This window comes from Leopardus geoffroyi, chromosome X (genome assembly GCF_018350155.1).
Source record: "Leopardus geoffroyi isolate Oge1 chromosome X, O.geoffroyi_Oge1_pat1.0, whole genome shotgun sequence".
In the NCBI taxonomy this organism is placed as follows: Eukaryota; Metazoa; Chordata; class Mammalia; order Carnivora; family Felidae; genus Leopardus; species Leopardus geoffroyi.
In genome coordinates, this window is record NC_059343.1 from 36,348,385 (window position 1) to 36,366,622 (window position 18,238).

Here is an 18,238-nt window from a genome sequence, read left to right on the forward strand (position 1 = left end):
GCCACAGCAATTAAACAACAAAAAGAAATAAAAGGCATCCAAATTGGTAAGGAAAAAACAAAACTTTCAGTATTTGCAGATGACATTATATATAGAAAACCTTAAAGACTTCACCAAAAAAGTATCAAAACTGACAAATGAATTTAGTAAAGTCACAGGATACAAAATCAATATACAGAAATCTGCTGCATTTCTTTTTTAATGTTTTTTTTTTTTTTTTTTTGAGAGAGAGAGAGTGAGAGAGTGCACACACACGTACATGCACACAAGCAGGGGAGGGGCAGGGGGAGAGGATGAGATGCAGAATCAGAAGCAGGCTCCAGGCTCTGAGCTGTCAGTGCAGAGCCCGACCCAGGGCTAGAACTCAAGAACTGTGAGATCGTGACCTAAGCCGAAACCAAGAGTTGGACACTTAACCGACTGAGCCACCCAGGCACCCCTGTTGCATTTCTATATACTTGTAATGAAGTAGCAGAAAGAGAAATGAAGAAAACAATCCCATTTACAATTGCACCATAAAGAACAAAAATGCCTATAAATAAACTTAACCAAGGAGATGAAAGCCATGTACTCTGAGAACTATAAAAAACACTGATGAAAGAAATTGAAGAAAACACAAATGGAAAGACATTCCATGCTCATGGGTTGGAAAAACCAATATTGTTAAAATGTCCAACCCAAAGTAACCTATATATTTAATACAATCCATATCAAAATACCAACAGCATTTTTCACAGAACTAGAACAAACAATCCTAAAATTTATGAAACCACAAAAGACCCTGAATAGCCAAAACAATCCTGACAAAGAAGAACAAAACTTAAGATATCACAATCTCAGATTTCAAGATATATTACAAAGATGTAGTAATCAAAACAGTACAATACTGGCATAAAAACAGACACATAGGGGGCGCCTGGGTGGCTTGGTCGGTTAAGCATCCGACTTCGGGACTTTGGCTCAGGTCATGATCTCACGGTCCGTGAGTTCAAGCCCTGCGTCGGGCTCTGTGCTGACCGCTCAGAGCCTGCAGCTTGTTTCAGATTCTGTGTCTCCTTCTGTCTCTGCTCCTCCCCTGTTCATGCTCTGTCTCTGTCTCAAAAATAAATAAACATTGAAAAAAAAAATTTAAAACAGACACATAGATCAAAGGAACAGAATAGAGAGCCCAGAAATAAACCCATGATTATATGGTCAATTAATCTACAACAAAGGAGGCAAGAATATGCAATGGGAAAAAGACAGTCTTTTCAACAAATGGGAACATTGGACAGCTACATGCAGAAGAATGAAACTGAACCACTTTCTAATACTATATACAAAAATAAACTCAAAATCAACTTAATTGTGAGACCTGAAACTGTAAAAATCCTGGAAGGGAGCACAGACAGTTACTTCTTTAATATTGGCTGTAGCAACATTTGTCTAGGGATGTCTCCTCAAGCAAGGGAACCAAAAACAAAAATAAACTACTGGAACCACATCAAAAGAAAAAGCTTCTGCACATCAAAGAAACCAGTCAACAAAACAAAAAGGCAGCCTACTGAATGGGAGAAAATATTTGCAAATGACATATCTGATAAAGGGTTAGTATCCAAAATATATAAAGACCTTATACAACTTGAAGAACATTATTTACAGTAAACCACCATTTTGGTAAAAAAAAAAAAAAAAAAAAAAAAATATATATATATATATATATATATGCGCCCCCCCACACACATGGTTTCTTATTCCTATGACATCTTCAGAATAATTTTTTAAAAACTGGTAACCTCTGAGGGGAAAAAAATGTATGTACATGAACTGACAATAGAAGCGACACACTTTTCAATATAAACCTTTCATACCTTTGCTTTTGTAACATGTCTATATTATTAACTCAATAATAAAATATAAAAATAAATTACTGTCACTAAAATGACAGAACTATAAAAAACATATATACACCAAAAAAAAAAAAAATCCAAATCATCCAATTTAAAAATGGGCAGAAGACATGAACAGACATTTCTCCAAAGAAAGGCATCCAGATGGCCAACAGACACATGAAAAGATACTCAATATCACTCATCATCAGGGAAATGCAAATCAAAAGCACAATGAGCTATCACCTCACACCTGTCAGACTGGCTAAAATCAAAAACACGAGAAACAACAGGTGTCAACAAGGACGTGGAGAGAAAGGAATGCGCACTGTTCGTGGGAACGCAAACTGGTGCAGCCACTGTGGAAAACAGTATCGAGGCTCCTCAAAACTTAAAAAGAGAATTACCATGGGGTGCCTGGGTGGCTCAGTCAGTTGAGCGTCCAACTTCAGCTCAGGTGATGATTTCCTGGTTTGTGGGTTCGAGCCCTGCATCGGGCTCTGTGCTGACAGCTCAGAGCCTGGAGCCTACTTCGGATTCTGTGTCTCCCTCTCACTCTGCCCCTCTCCCATTTGCACTCCGTCTTTCTCTGCCTCCCAAAAATAAAGAAAAGTAAAAAAAAAGAATTACCACTAGATACAGTCACTCCACTACTGGGTATTTACCTAAAGAAAACAAAAACACTAATTAAAAAAAAGGGGCACCTGAGTGGCTCAGTCTGTTAAACATCTGACTCAGACTCTAGATCTCAGCTCAGGTCTTTTTTTTTTTTTTTTTTTTTTTATAGCGGTATGAGGGAGTAGGGGTGGGATGGGGGTACTGGTTGGGGGAGGAGAGGCTCAGGGAGAGCCCCACCTGCTGGAGTGTTCAATCCCATGACCCTGGGATCATGATCTGAGCCGAAATCAAGAGTCAGAGGGTCAACCGACTGAACCACCCAGGTGCCGCTCAGCTCAGGTTTTGATCTCAAAGTCATGAGTTCAAGCTCTGTGTTGGGCTTCATGCTGGGCATGGAACCTACTTTTTTAAGAAAAAGGATATATGCACCCTTATGTTTATTGCAGCATAATTTATAGTAGCCAAGATATAAAAACAACCTATATGTCCATCAATAGATATAAATGGATAGGGAAGATGTGGTATACACACACACTGGAATACTGCTCAGCCATAAAAAAGAATGAAATCTTGGGACACCTGGGTGGTTCAGTCGGTCAGCTGAGTATCTGACTTCAGCTCAGGTCATATCTCGATGTTCGTGAATTTGAGCCTGGCATCGGGCAAGCTGCTGTCAGCACTAAGCCCGCTTTAGATCCTCTGTCTCCCTCTCTCCTGCCCCTCTCCTGCTCGTGCTCTCTCTCTCAAAAATAGATAAAAATTTTTAAAAAATAAAAGAGAATGAAACCTTGCCATTTGCAACATGGACAGAGAAAGCATAATGCTAAGTGAAAGAAGTCAGAGAGATACAAATACCATATGATTTCACTCATGTAGAATTTATGAAACAAATGAACAAAGAAAGAACAACAAAACCAGACTCTTAAATACAGAGAACTGGTAGCTACTAGCAGGGAGGTGGGGGGGGGAGGAGGGGGAAATGGGTGAAACAGGTGAAGGTGATTAAGAGCACACTCATTCTGATGAGCACTGAGTGATGTATAGAATTGAATCACTATATTGTATACCTGAAACTAATATAACACTATGTTAATTATACTGGAATTTAAAATAAAATAAAATTTTATTTAAAAAAATTTTTTTAACTTTATTTTGAGAGAGAGAGCAGGGGAGGGGCAGAGAGAGAGAGGGAGAGAGAGAATCCCAAGCACTCTGCACTGTCAGCGCAGAGCCCGATGTGGGACTCAACCCATGAACTGCGAGATCATCACTTGAGCAGAGATCGAGAGTTGGATGCTTAACCGACTGAGCCACCTGGGTGCCCTAAAACAAATTTTTTTTTAACGTGGAACCAGAACTCTGAGGGCAGCTCAGCCATGGTAGGTCAGTTAGTAAATGCTGAATTCCAAGTGACGGGAGTTGGAATGGGGCTGCTTATGTTCACTTGAGCAGCCGATTTACAGTCCCACAAAGGGCAGGGTGGGACAGAGAGGACTGAGGCTGGTTTATCTTCTGTAACTAGAAGAATTAACAGGTCAAAGGACTCCAGGCCACTCAAACCCTACCTTGACATCGTTGTTTACTGATCCACAGGCCCAAGGAGGATTCCCTGCATGTGGATTTGGAGACGGATTCCCCCACCCAGAGATTTCTGGAACTAAAGGGGAGATTGGCTATCTTTCCTAGAACTGGCAATCGCAATGTGCCCGTCTGCCTTGGCAAAGAAGGACCACGTTGGTCTGCTCATCCATGGCCTCCATGGCCCTCACTGTCCCGCCCTCCAGTCATTTGTACAAGTTGTCATCCAAGGGGATATTTGAAGATGAAAATGTGCAGGACCATACTGCTGAAGTGTTACCTTTGTTCCCCCTTCCAGCATTTCCTATTATCCTTGGCTCAGCACAGCACAGCCAGACCAGTCTTGTTCTTTGCTTTAAGGATGTATTAGGAGAAAACAGAGAGAAAGGAGCTGCTTCGGGCATGTGAGTTGTAAAGGCCTGGCGCCTGAGAGAAAACAAAATAACTCCAGGTGGACCTTGTCTGAGTGCCTGATGGGCCCTGAGTTTCCCTGAGCTACGGAAAAGCGCAGGTGTTGGAACACCTGCTCACACCCCAGCATTAGCAGAGAGCACTGGACCCAGAGGAAGTCCCGGATGAGGGATAGACACACAGTAAAGGCACGTGTGTCTCTATTCAAAATCACCAAAATATGGAAACAGCTCAAGTGTTCAAATGGATAAAAAGAACGCAGTACAATTATATCCACACGATGGAATATTATTCGGCCACAAAAAGGAATGAAATCCTGGCACAGGCTACCGCACGCATGAGCCTTGGAAACATTATGCTGAGTGAAAGAAGCCAAAGACCAACTATTCCATGATTCCATTTATACGAAATATCCAGAATAGGCAAATCCACAAGGACAGAAAGATCAGTGGTTTCCTGGGCCAGGGGAGGGGTAGGGTCAGGGAGTGACGGCCAGTAGGTACTGGTTTCCTTCTGCCCTGGTAAGAATGTTCTGGTTGCACAACAGCGTAACGGCACTGAATGCTACTGAACTATATACACTTTAAGATGATTAAAATAGTGACTTTTGTGTTATGCTTATTTTACCACACACACACACACACACAAACCCGTGTGCCTTTCCTGCCTGTGGCTATAAGGAACCCTCTCACCTGCGCATCCCCTCCCCCCAACACACGGGTTCCACAGATAATCTCCTGTACCTTCTCTGTTGGTCAGCCCTTCCTGTCACCTACCCCCCACCCCCATGCCCCAGGTGCCATGCCCACAATGGGCCAGGCCCAGAGGCCTCCCACCAGAACCGGGGCTACGGGGGGTTCGGCTGTGAGGACTGACAGTCGTCATGTTCCTCAGAGTGATTTTCTCACCTAAATCTTTCACTTCTGCCTCCTCACCCTAACCCCCTACTCAGACACTTAAGGACAGCTCTGGAGTAAGGGAAGCTTTGGACAGTCTCTTGGAGACCCCTGGGGGGGGGGGGGCTGGGTCCCAGAGGTCAAAGACAATGCCTTGTTGAAAACATTAGCTATTCCCATGGCTCCAAGGCCCAAGGCAGCCAGCCTCTAAGGGGGCCACCGCGGGGGGGGGGGGGGGGCCGGAAGGTGGGGGGCAGCCCAACCTGCAAACAAGGGCTGTGTGAACCCCATCAGATCATGGGCCCGGCTCAGGGCGGTGTCACGGACACAGGCCCTCCAAAACCCTGAGCCTTCGTGTCCAGCTGGTGTGCCCACCCTGACTCGTGGTCGCGCCGGGTCACAAGCACCCCAGGATCACCTACTAAGCCCCCTCCCTAGTCCCAGAGACCCCAAATCACGCTTTAGGAGCCTGAGGGGTGGCAAAGCCCCATGCTTGAGAGGACACCCACCTCACAGACCTCAGCGGACGGCAGACCCCCGAGGGGTCCCGACCCTTTGCCCCCGGGGGCCTATCGGTGACGAAAACTCTTCTGTACACCTGAAAGGGCCCCCGGAACTTCAGTGGGGAAGCTGGCCCGCTTCTGAGGCTCCTGCCCCATCTGGCGGGGTCCGCGCGAGCCCCTGCCGGCTTTACCTGGGTTCTGCCGGCATCTACGGTCCACCTGGAGAACTACGGCGCAGGGCACCGGAAGTCCCCGGAGCCAGTCCAGCCGCGAGACGCTGCGGGCCCGCTGGACCAGCGAGCGCACGCGGCCCGTGCCTGGGGTGAGGATGTGGTGCCCTCTAGAGGCCGCGGGGCCGTACGGCCGGGGACCGGGTGGGCGCTAGAGGGCCTCTGCGCGCGCTAAAGGCTGGCAGGTGCGGGACCTAGGCGGACTGAGAGGAGAGCGATTTGTTCAAGGTCATAGGGAGACACAGATCCGAGCCTTCTGGAGTTGGGCCTTTGGTATTCCGCTGCCGCTTGTTAAAGAAAACAAAAAAACCTCGCACACTCATGCCTGCCCGGAGCAATGAAGCTTAAGTGTCAGGGCACTTCATTTGCCAAGGGTGCTCTTCAGGGCCCCAGAAATGTATTCACATGGTCGTGTTTGTTTTTACGATTTGCAGAAGTGAACCATTTGAGCTGTTAAGATTGGTTAAGATCGCTCTCTTCCCGCTCTCTCTGTCACACTTCCCCTCTGGTCCTGGAGAGGCCAAGGGCCTTTGGGGGCTGGCTAAGGGGAAGTTGAGTTGAGGATACATTTAATGTGCCTTTAATGAGAACTGTTTACATATGTAGTTATTACTGGCCATCCTGGGGTAGGAATGACTTCCGGGAATAATCCCACCGCCCACCTGGCATCATGACATCGAGCACTACAGCAGCTGGGGTGTGGGAGGAGGAGAAATGAGGTTTAAAATGTACAGAGCCGGAAGCTAGTCTGTGGGAAATTCTTCCAATCACCAAATACCTAAACTTGTGAGCAGATCAAAACAGAAATTTTTCCTCCTAAGAATATCATCAATAATGCAGTGAATATAATTGCAAACCCCCTATAAAATGAAATTATTTTTCAAGTATGCCCATATGTAACCAATAGAAACAATTCTGGCATGGAAAAGTAAACTGTAACAGTTTTTCTTTTTTTCACATCATACCAAAAGGGAAAGCGATACATTTTGAATAGAGCTAACATATGGGTTCTTGGTTTAATAACCTACTCAATGAAAAGAAGTGAAGTATACGAACACAATGGGAAAAATATTTAACTTTCTTGCTGATTTGACCAAAACACTGACATTGACAAAGATAACAAATCTCAGACCTGTAAAAGACATTGAGGTCAAGTTGGCTGATGAGAATTGTCAATTCAGAGTATTTAAGATTGCTCCCTGAACATGAACCCTTGATATGCTCTGAAAATGTACAGCTTTTCATAAAAGAAACTCAATAGAGGTTCCCCCATATTTGACAGCAGTCCCCTAAATGAGTAACAAACTCTGAAGTGGAAAGTTTTCTAAACTATAAATAATGAAAACCAAATCTCCATCAACTATGCCAGAAGAAAACCAGAATGAATTATCTTTCTATCCTCTTGCTAGAAAGTATTACAAAATTGTTGTCACACAAAACGGTGCTGAAAGAGTCTGCAGCCAAAAATCGTAGGGGAAAAAAGGCTTGTAGGGGTTTGTCGGGCAGTTAACAAAATTTTATGTCAGTTTTCTGAATTAGGTGAGATTTGAGGTATTTCTCAGCCTTTAAAATGCTATATGTTAGGCGCCTGGCTGTCTTGATCTCTGGGTCGTGAGTTTGAGCCCTGCATTGAGTGTAGAGATTAGTTTTTTAATGTTTATTTATTTATTTTTGAGAGAGAGGGCGAGAGAGAGTGAGCGAGCTTGAGCAGGGGAAGAGGGAAGAGGGAGAGAGAGAGAGAGAGAGAGAGAGAGAGAGAGAGAGAGAGAGAATCCCAAGCAGGTTCCATGCCACCATCTCGGAGCCCAACTCAGGGCTCAATCCCATCACCCTGGGATCATGACCTGAGCCGAAATCAAGAGCCAATCAACCAATTAAACCACCCACACACCCCTTTATAGATTACTTAAAAAAAAAAAAAAAGTATGCTGTGGTGCCTGGGTGGCTCAGTTGGTTAAGTGTCCAACTTCAGCTCAGGTCATGATCTCATGGTTCATGAGTTTGAGCCCCACATCAGGCTCTGTGCCTGGAGCCTGCTTTGGATTGTGTCTCCCTCTCTCTCTGCCCCTCCCTTGCTTGTGCTCTCTTTCTCTCTCTCTCAAAAATAAACATTTTTTTTTTTTTAAAGTATGCTATGTATTGTGTTTTCTTTCTGAATCTGCATAACATTCTTCTCCTACCTAATTCTGTATCCATAATGTTCTGTTCTTTTTTCTCTTTAAGGGATCCCCAAATCATAAAATAAAAAAACCCACAAAACCTGGATCTACTCTCCCACACATGTGCACATGCACGCCCATGTGCACACACAGACACACTCATATACACGAAAACCAAGAAGAACCACAGGCTCATTGAGTAAAAAGAGGCACAAGACCCCTTCCCTAGACACATTTGTGTGCTTCGGAGTCGCTCTTTTTATCGGTAAAAAGGTGCTGGTCATCAGACTTCTACTCCAGAAAATATATAGGATCATAAAATGACCATAGATTTGTTAAAAGCTAGATCCAGTGAGAATTATTTTCACTAAGTAAGCTCATTTTACTAACAAAGCTAATTTTCCTGGGGCACCTGGCTGGCTAAGTCGATGGAGTGTGTGACTCTTGATCTCGGCGTTGTGAGTTCGAGCCCCATGTTGGATGTAGAGATTACTTAAACATAAAATCTTTTTTTTTTAAAGCTAATTTTCCTGTTGGTTTCCCCGATGCCTTCCAATCCTTTAATGTCACCCCCAAAGGAATTGCAGAGGACAGCTTTGGGCCATTATTTCACCATTCCCCTTAGACAGAAGGAGTGGTTTTTCTTCCTCGTTAGCCTGTTGGGTATTTTAAGATTGTCATCATCTGTTATGCAAAAGAGAAAAAAAGAAAAAAGAATCAAAGGAAAATCAAACTTATGTTTTGTCTTAATATTTCACGAGCCAAACTTCTTTCATTTTGTTCAATTGACATTTGTAGAAAGAGGTTCTTTTAAAGTCTGCTGCTCAGAGTTAAGCAGTCACAACCTGCAGAGAGGTACCTCGTCCATCTGAATGTGCAATAATATCCTCGTTGGTTGGGAGCTTCTAGTCCCATGGTGGTTTTTTCCTGTCAGGCTGTACTAGAAGAAGAAACATAAGAGGCATAAGGGTATGCCAGATGGTGAAAAATAGGTTTACGGCACCAAAATAGTGTTGTTTTTTTATTAAAAACTAGGCTAGTATTGAATGCCAGAAGGTGTGAAACCCAGCTCTGAGTAAGAATCTCCACATTTAGCATTGATCTTGGCCCGTGTGAACCTCCCACCAGGGGAAGCAGAGTGGGCCCACCAGCCTGCCTGGGGACATTGTTGCCAGGCTACCTGCACAGCATCCTGGAGGCCCAAGAGAGAGCAGGTGAGCTTGCTTCTTGGGAGGGTCAGCTTGGCTCCCCAACCCCCCTTCCTACGCTCATGCCCATTACCATCACACCGGAAGTTCTTTGCTAGATGTTCTCTGAGTCACCCACATCTCTTTCATATTGGATTCCAAAATCTAAGAACCCGTAAGGCTGGAACCTTGACCTCCAAGAAGTTTTAGGCTTCTGCAGCATCAGTAAAGGTAACAGCTGTCTCCAAAAGTGTTCCCAAAACCCTTAGCGGCCCATGTCCCTCAAACACTCCAACTTAAGGGAAACCAACATCCCAGAGGATTAGGCTCCTCACTTGGAAAGTCCTTATTTGCCTCCATCACCATAGTCTGAGTTGGTTAGTGTTTGCTGCAAAACAGTCCACAACCAAGCTTAGTGCCTTACGACACCAACTCTAGATTTAGCTCTTGATTCTGTGGACTGGCAAGCTGGGCATAGCTCCACTGATGCACGTGGCTCACACCCGCATGTACAATATCCACTGCCAGGGTGGCTGGGGACAGTCTGGTCTGCGATGGCCTCAGCTGGTCAGATCGTCTTTCTCCCATATGGAGAGCAAGCAGAAACAGCAATGAAGCCCAAGGCTTCTTGAGAGGCTTGGACCAGGCACGATGTTTGGTATTCGGATTGGTCAGAGCAAGTCCCAAGACCAGACCAGGTTCCACTCTGATGGGAAGAGCCGCTCTGCATTGAAAAGGGAGGGTAATAATTGTGTCTCTCTGTTTTCTTTAAAAACTTTGTATCATGGAGCACCTGGCTGGCTCAGTTGGTAGAGCATGCAACTCTTCTTTTTTTCTTAAGTTCATTTATTTATTTTGAGGAAGAGAAAGGGGGGGGGGGGAGGAGCAGAGAGAGAGAGGGAGAGAGAGAATCCCAAGCAGGCTCTGTGCTGTTAGCTCGGAGCCCAGCTAGGGGCTCGAACTCATGATCCATGAGATCGTGACTTGAGCTGAAATTAAGCGTCGATGCTTAACCGACTGAGCCACCCAGGGACCCTGAGCGTGAAACTCTTAATCGCGGGGTTGTGAGTTTGAGCCCCACACTGGGTGTAGAGCTTACTTAAAAAAAAAAAAAAAAAAAAAAAATTTTTTTGTATTGTGGTAAAATATGCATAACATCAAAATTACTCTTCTATCCATCACTACCGTCCATTTCCAGAACTTATTAAAAATAGATTTAAAAAAAAAATGCTACCTTTTATTCATTTAGCACTTTTACAGTTAGTTCAGGACCATTTCTTTTCATTGCCTCAAAGAATCTTCTGTGTTCTGCCTATTCATCCCTCCCTCTAACCCAACCCCTGACAACCACTGATCTTTTTACTGTCTCCATAGTTTTGCCTTTGCCAGAACATCATATGGCTGGAACCATACAGTAGGTAGCCCTTTCAGATTGGCTTCTTTCACTAGTGGCATGCATTCACGTTTCCTCATGTCTTTTTGTGGCTTGACAGCTCATTTCTTTTTAGTGCTGAATCATATTTTACTGTGTGGATGTACCACTGTTTATCCACTCACCTACTGAAAACATCTCGGTGGCTTCCAAGTTTTGGCAATTATGAATAAGCTGCTACAAACATCTGTGTTCAGGTTTCTGTGTAGACATAAGCTTTCAACTCCTTTGGGTAAATACCAAGGAACACGTTTGCTGAATTACATGGTAAGCCTATGTTTAGTGGGAGCTGTGCTGGGTTTTTTTTTTTTAACTTTTTTTTTTTAAAGTAGGCTCCATGCCCAATATGGGCTTGAACTCACAACCCTGAGATTAAGAGTTGCACGCTCTACTGACTGACCAGCTGGGTGCCCCTAATGTTTTTTGTTTGTTTGTTTGTTTGTTTTTAAGTAATCTCTACACTTGGGGCATCCAGTTGGCTGAGCCTCAGGCTCTTGGTTTCGACTCAGGTCATGATCCCAGGGTGGTGGGATCCAGCTCTGCATTGGGCTCTGTGCTGAGAGTGGAGCCTGCTGGGATTCTCTCTCTCTCCTACTTCCCTCTTCCCCACTTGCACGCTGTCTTTCTCTCTCTCAAAAACACAATACAATACAACGAAATAAAATAAAATAAAATAAAATAAAATAAAATAAAATAAAATAAAATAAAAGTAATCTGTACACCCAACGTGGGGGGCTTGAACTCACAACCCCAAGATCAAGAATCACATACTCTACTGACTGAGCCAGCCAGGCACTTTGTTTTTAAGAAACTATCAAACTACTTTCCATACTGGCTGTACCATTTTGCATTCCCACCAGCAATGAATGAGAGTTCCTGTTCCTCCATTCTCAGCAGCATTAGGTGTTGTCAACTCCAGAATTTTTCATCATCCCAAACTGAAACTCTGTACAATGACCGCCCCTTCCCCCTTCCTCAGACCCTGGTACCCCTATTCTACTTTCTGTTTCTATGAGTTCAACTATTCTAGATACCTCATAGAAGTGGAATTGTGGCCTTTTTTTTTTTTTTTTTTGAATTGTGGCCATTTTTGAAAACAATCTGTCACCTACTCTTAACAGGTAGATTTTATGGGTCTCCAAACTCTTTTTTTTTTTTTTTTTTACTATTATTTATTTATTTTGAGAGAGAGAGAGAGTGCATGCACACACAGGAGAGAGGCAGAGAGAGAATCTAAGCAGGCTCCAATACCATCAATGCAGAGCCTGACATGGGGCTTGTATCCATGAACCGTGAGAGCATGACCCGAGCTGAAACCAAGAGTTTGTCAATCAGCCAACTAAGCCACCCAGGCACCCTCCAAATTCTTCATCATCTACTTCTGTCCCACATTCTGGGTACAGCCATCCTTCCCAGTCACACGTACATAGAATCTCCAAGATGCCTGGTCTCCAAGGGTGTGGTAGTGGAAGGTCTTATTCTGCCTGAAGTTCAGGATTCAACTTGGACTGGGGAGTGGTGGTCAGTGCCACAGGCAACTTAGCACAGACCTGCTCAGGTCTCCTCTCTCTGTCCCTTTTGTGTCAGTTCCCTCACACACCAGGGAGGAGACATGATGCTTCTGACATGTCCCGGCTGGCTGGGTGGTGGGGGGGATCAAGAGCCCCTCTAGCTACCAAGACCAACTGTGCTCTTTCCACACCCCTGTGCCTTCTCCCTGAGCTCAGCTAGCAGGAAGCAATGTGGCTGCCACTCAGCACCCTGGGCACAAAGGTATGGAGACCCTGGGGAGGGAACTAGTGATGTGACCCATCCTTTTCATTGACCTTCAAACCGCTTACAATAACAATGTGACCCCCCACCCCAGCCTAGGACAGGAGAGGTAGAAGAGAAAGGGATGTGGAAAAAGGAGAGAGAGGAAAAGCAGAATGAGAGGTACGTGGGAAAGAATGAACCTTGCTCAAAGAAAGGTGTGGCCTTTGTCTTCAACTCCTGGGAGGTGATGTCTATATCACCTGTGGAATGTCTTGCCAGATAAGAGTGTCTTTGTTGGGAGCTTAGGTGGCTCAGTTGGTTAAGCATCTGACTCTTGATTTAGGCTCAGGTCATGATCTCGTGGTTCATGAGTTCAAGCCCTACATCGGACTCCGTGTTGACAGTGCAGAGCCTGCTTGGGATTCTCTCTCTCTCTCTCTCTCTCTCTGTCAAAATAAGTAAATAAAGTTTTAAAAAATGAGTGTCTTTGTTTACAAGGGGGCCTGGGACCACACCAGATAGTGTAACAATATGGTTTATGGTGGGGGCTTTGTGTCACAAGGTTATCAGCTCAGCCTTCACAGAGTGGGCAACGAACCATGTCTACATGACTGAGCTCCAGTGGAAATAGGCCACCGAGGCTCAGGTGAGCTTCCCTCGTTGGCGATACTCTTACATACTGTCATACATAGCTGCTGGGAAGAGTTAACGCTGTCCATGACGCCACCAGGAGATGACAACTGGAAGCTCTGTGTTTGGACCTGTCTGGACTCTGCCCCTTGTGTCTCTTCGCTTAATTGATTTTAATCAGTATCCTCTCTCTGTAATAAACTGTAGTGGTGAGTATAACAACTTTCAGTGAGTTCTGTGAATCTCTCTAGCAAATAATTAAAACTGAGGGTGGTCTTGGGGACCCCTGAACTCTGCAGTCGGTGTGAGAAGGGAGAGTGGTCTTGTAGATTGTTGTCTAGTTTTACAAGGGGGTACACAGGGGTGCCTGGGTGGCTCAGTCGGTTAAACATCCAACTCTTGGTTTCACCTAAGGTCATGATCTCAGGGTTTATGAGCTTAAGCCCTGCATTGGGCTCTGTGTTGACAGCGAGGAACCTCCTGCTCTCTGCCCCTCCCCTGCTCACACTCTCTATATCTCTCAAAATAAATAAATAAACTTAGGGGCCCCTGGGTGGCTCAATTGGTTAAGTGTCCGACTTCGGTTCAGGTCATGATCTCACAGTTTGTGAGTTTGAGCCCCACCTCGGGCTCTGTGCTGACAGCTCAGAGCTTGAAGCCTGCTTTGGATTCTGTGTCTCCCTCTCTCTCTTCCCTGCCCCGACTTGTGCTCTGTTTCTGTCTCTCTCTCTCTCTCAAAATAAAAAAAACATAAAAAATTTCTTTTAAATACATAAATACACTTAAAATAACAACAAAAACAAAGAACCAAGAAGGTACACAGATGGAGAATGCTATCATGTTAACAGTAAATCCAAGAATAATGGTCATAGTGCCCTCAGTCAGATGGGGCACAGGGATGCTTCTGGAAGCCACCTAAGGAGAATCACAAGTTCAGTTCAAACTTATATTGGTTGGTGATGACTGTGCTGGAAAAAATGGCATTCGTGAAATGTCATTTGAGTGCTGAGTTGAAGAAGTATGTGACTACATTGGAGGTTGAGGACCATTCCTTTCTATTCCACACCAGCAGAGGACCTGTTAAGTTCAAGTACAGGATATAACTAGTCATAAGAAATTGGGTAGATTGAGAGATGGCTGTTATATCCAAACAGAGTGTGCCATTATGATGTTTGATGTGACATTGAGTGTTACCTCCAAGGATGTGCCTAACTGGCATAGGGATTTGGTACAAGTATGTGAACACATTCCTGTCACATTGTGTGGCAACAAAGTGAGTATTAAGGACGGGAAATTTAAGGCAAAATCTATCACCTTCCATTGAAAGAAGCATTTTCAGGGGCGCCTGGGTGGTTCAGTTGGTTGAGCATCGGACTTTGGCTGAGGTCATGATCTCACAGTTTGTGAATTCGAGCCCCACGTGGGGCTTTGTGCTGACAGCTCAGAGCCTGGAGCCTGCTTCGGATTCTCTCTCTCTGCTCCTTCCCTGCTCATGTTCTGTCTCTCTCTCTCTCAAAAATAAATAAACATTAAGAAAAAAAAGAAAGAAGTATGTTCAGTCTTAGACATTTCCACTAAAAGTAACTACAAACTTTGAAGAGGTCTTCCCTTTGACTTGTTGGAAAACTAACTGGAGACCCTAACTTGGAGTTTGTCACCATGCCTGCTCTTGCCCCACCAGATGTTGTCATGGATGCAGTTTTGGGAGTGCAATATGAGGCTGGTGGAGTGGGGCCCCCACAGCATGCCCAGAAACACCATCTCCACAGGTATCAGGTACCTCTCTCCTTTTGTGGCTGGTGCACAGTTTCACGGTGTCCACGCCAACCGCGAGTCAGCTGCTCTCTAATGCGGGTGCCTTCCGCAAATTAGACCATTTTAAGTACCTAATAGGAAAAGATACATTGGCTTTCAAAATCCATTTGCATTACAATAAGAACTTTCAACATTTCATCTGTCCACTAAAGGAAGAGCTGCCAGAGCCTTTAAATATAATTTCAACTGTTGCACAAGTTTAAGTGGATGATAAAAGATGGCAGTTGTTTACCTGTGCTAATGAAATTTCTCCTTGATGGTGACTATCAAGCATTCGAAGTGTTCATCGATGAATTATGTGTGGCCGTTGCGAGCATTAAACCTCATATAAAAAGTTACGTGGAAGGAGCGACGCTTGATCTCGGCTCAGGTCACAATCTCAGGTTCATGGGATCGAGCCCCACATGCGGCTCTGCGCTGACAGCACGGAGCCTGCTTGGGATTCTCTCTCTCCCTCTCTCTCTACCCCTCCCTTGCTCACTCGCTCTCTCACTCTCAAAATAAACACATAAACTTAAAAAAAAAAAAGTTACATTGATGAAAACAAACTGTGGTAGATTGGTTAAAGGCCACCAATCCCTCCCATGCTGGTTTGCACTGTGCAATGTGTCCCCCCATGTCTTCTTCCCATCCAAGGGTGTGTCTTTTTCTCCACTTCCTTACCCGAGTCTGGGCTTGCCCTGTGACCTGCTTGGGCCAATAGAAAAGGATGGAAGTGACTTGGGGTTCCCATGGTTAAGTCAGGAAGCTTAAGGGTTCTGCCTTGATTCTCTTGGAAGGTTCTGGTTGCTATATAACAATCCATCTAGCCTACTAGAACACGAGAAGCCATGGAAGAGAGGAGACCTGAAGTGTCCTAGTCCACAGCCAGACATGCGAGTGAAACCATCTTGGACCTTCTAGCCCAGCTGAGCCTCCCTCTTGAATAATTCCAGTCAAAACTCACAGAAGAAGTGCCCAGCCAACCAGCACAATCATGACAAAGCATAGAGTATTGCTGTTTTAGGCCAGTACACTTTGGGGTGCCTTGTTATCTGGCAAAGGTCAATTTATCATTTAAAAAAAGTGAAAGGGGGAGCCTGGGTAGCTCGTTGGTTAAGCATCGGTTCAGGTCATGATCTCATGGTCTGTGAGTTCAAGCCCTGCATGGGGCTCTGTGCTGACAGCTCAGAGCCTGGGGCCTGCTTCAGATTCTGTGTCTCCCTCTCTCTCTGCCCCTCCCCTGCTGGTGCTCTGTCTCTCTCTCAAAAATAAACATTAAAAAAAAATTTTTTTTTTAATGAAAGGATGGGGCGACGGGGAGGCTCAGTTGGCTAAGCATCCCACTCTCGCTTTCAGCTCAGGTCATAATCTCCCGGTTCATGGGATGGAGTCCCAAGTTGGGCTCTGCACTGACAGCATGGAGCCTGCTTGGGATTCTCTCTCTTTCTCTGCCCCTCCCCTGCTTGAGCTGTCCCTCTCAAAATAAATAAACAAAACAAAACAGGATAAGAACAGGAGGGGAGTAATGAAACAAAATTGGCCATATCTTGATCATTGTTGAAGCTGAAAATTATCTACTCTTCTATTTTTGTGGGAACTTTTCCATAGTATAAAGGAGAAAATAAAGAAAGGGTTGTAAAGATTTCATTTAGGAAATTGTATATACATAGTGGGTATTTCACCTTTTGTAATCGTTTATATTTCATTTTCTTTACATGATTGCATAATATAGAGAATGAAATTTTTTTTTTTTTTTTTTTTTTTTTACTCACCAAGCCCCATTTGGACTCTCCAAATACTCACCAGTTCACCCCTGAAAGTCACGGGGACATTATATAAATTTTCTGGGTGGCTCATGAGGTGAACAAGGATGAGGAGCCCGGTCTGACCCCACATCCATAAACCCTGCCAAAAGCAGCTGGCGCCCGCACCAGGGAGGGTTCCAACAGGGCAGGAGCCCTTCCCCCCTCCCCCAACCCCCGGCCGCGCTCTCAGGCGTGGGAGGAGACGATGAGGAAGTCCAGCCTCCTGGAAAGCCAGCTTGGTCCTCCTTCCCTCCCTGCTGCCCGCTCTGTGGCTCCGTAGTGGCTGTGCCCAGGCCCGCCTGCCCGATGGCGCGCGCCCCGGCCTCCGGGTGGGGGTGAGAGTGCTGGGAGGGGCCGGAAAAGGCGGGTCAGCCTGAGTTACAAACCGCTCCAAACCATCCGGGGAGGGGCCAGAAGCTTCTCTTTCAATGATCGGGCAAAGGCTGTCCTTCGATCTCCTCCTCCTTCCTTGCGAGGGGACGGGTGGCAGGCGCACCGCGCTAGGTTCCCAGTCGCTCTGGGGCGCCTCGGCTTTGGGAAGCGGGGAACCTCTGCCCCTCCGAGTCACACTCTCTGGGAGCCCCGGCACCCCTAGGCTCCGATCCTCGACGGCTGTACACCCGCGCGCAGCCCCAACGTGAAGGGCTGACGGGGGCCACGCCGAGGGCCTGGGCCGGGACCTGCGCAGTCCCCAGCGGGGCACCGGGCGGCGGGGAAGGTGGGGGGGGGGCGCGGCCCGGGCTCAGCGGTGAACGCCCCCCCGAGGCAGTCTGGAACCCGACTTTCCATCGCCTCATCGATCCCGTCCCGCTTCCTAACGACGTTTGGAATGACTGATGCGAGCTCTCGGGCCTCGAAGCCACCCTCCCAGGAAGCCCTCTTTCCTTGCAAGGGCGCCCAGACCCCGCGGAGCGAGCGGGGACGGAGGCGGGAGCATGGTGGAGGGGGGGGGGGGGGGGCGGAGGGAGGAAGCCGTGGGGGAGGAGGGAAGGAGGGAGAGAAATGAATTGCATTGGCCAGTCGCATCCGCAGCGGATGATGCTGACACCCTCCATGCGGTCCCCTCCCAGGGGGGCAAGCGCTCCGCTCCCCCACGCCAGGCTGCAGACAAATGAACACAAAGCACGCGGACTAGAACATAAACAAGGGTATTTTATGACTTCCTTTTTATTTATTTATTTATTTATTTATTTAGCACACTAATTAATAAATAAACTCCTGCAATGCGGGGGGGAGGGGGGAGAAGCAAGCAAGCAGAATCCAAACATCCTCTCTGTTGCCATTTGGTTATGTAAAAAGGAGGAATTAAGGCAAGTTGGTGGTGAAGAATTCCTCCAATGCCACGCTCCAAATCAGAGCCCCTGCAAGA

General features: G+C 46.0%; 1 long non-coding RNA gene across 2 annotated transcripts; it reads right to left on the reverse strand.

Moving 5' to 3' along the window:
• Positions 1-8,174: 8,174 nt before the first annotated feature.
• Positions 8,175-17,781, reverse strand: LOC123594832. 2 transcript variants are annotated; one of them, XR_006710897.1, is made up of 4 exons: positions 16,868-17,781; positions 15,048-15,153; positions 9,054-9,203; positions 8,175-8,947 (listed from the first exon to the last, which is right to left on the reverse strand). It is a non-coding gene; the product is annotated as an uncharacterized LOC123594832 (long non-coding RNA). The 2 variants fall into 2 exon arrangements; XR_006710898.1 differs by having other exon boundaries at positions 15,315-17,781.
• Positions 17,782-18,238: the final 457 nt, after the last annotated feature.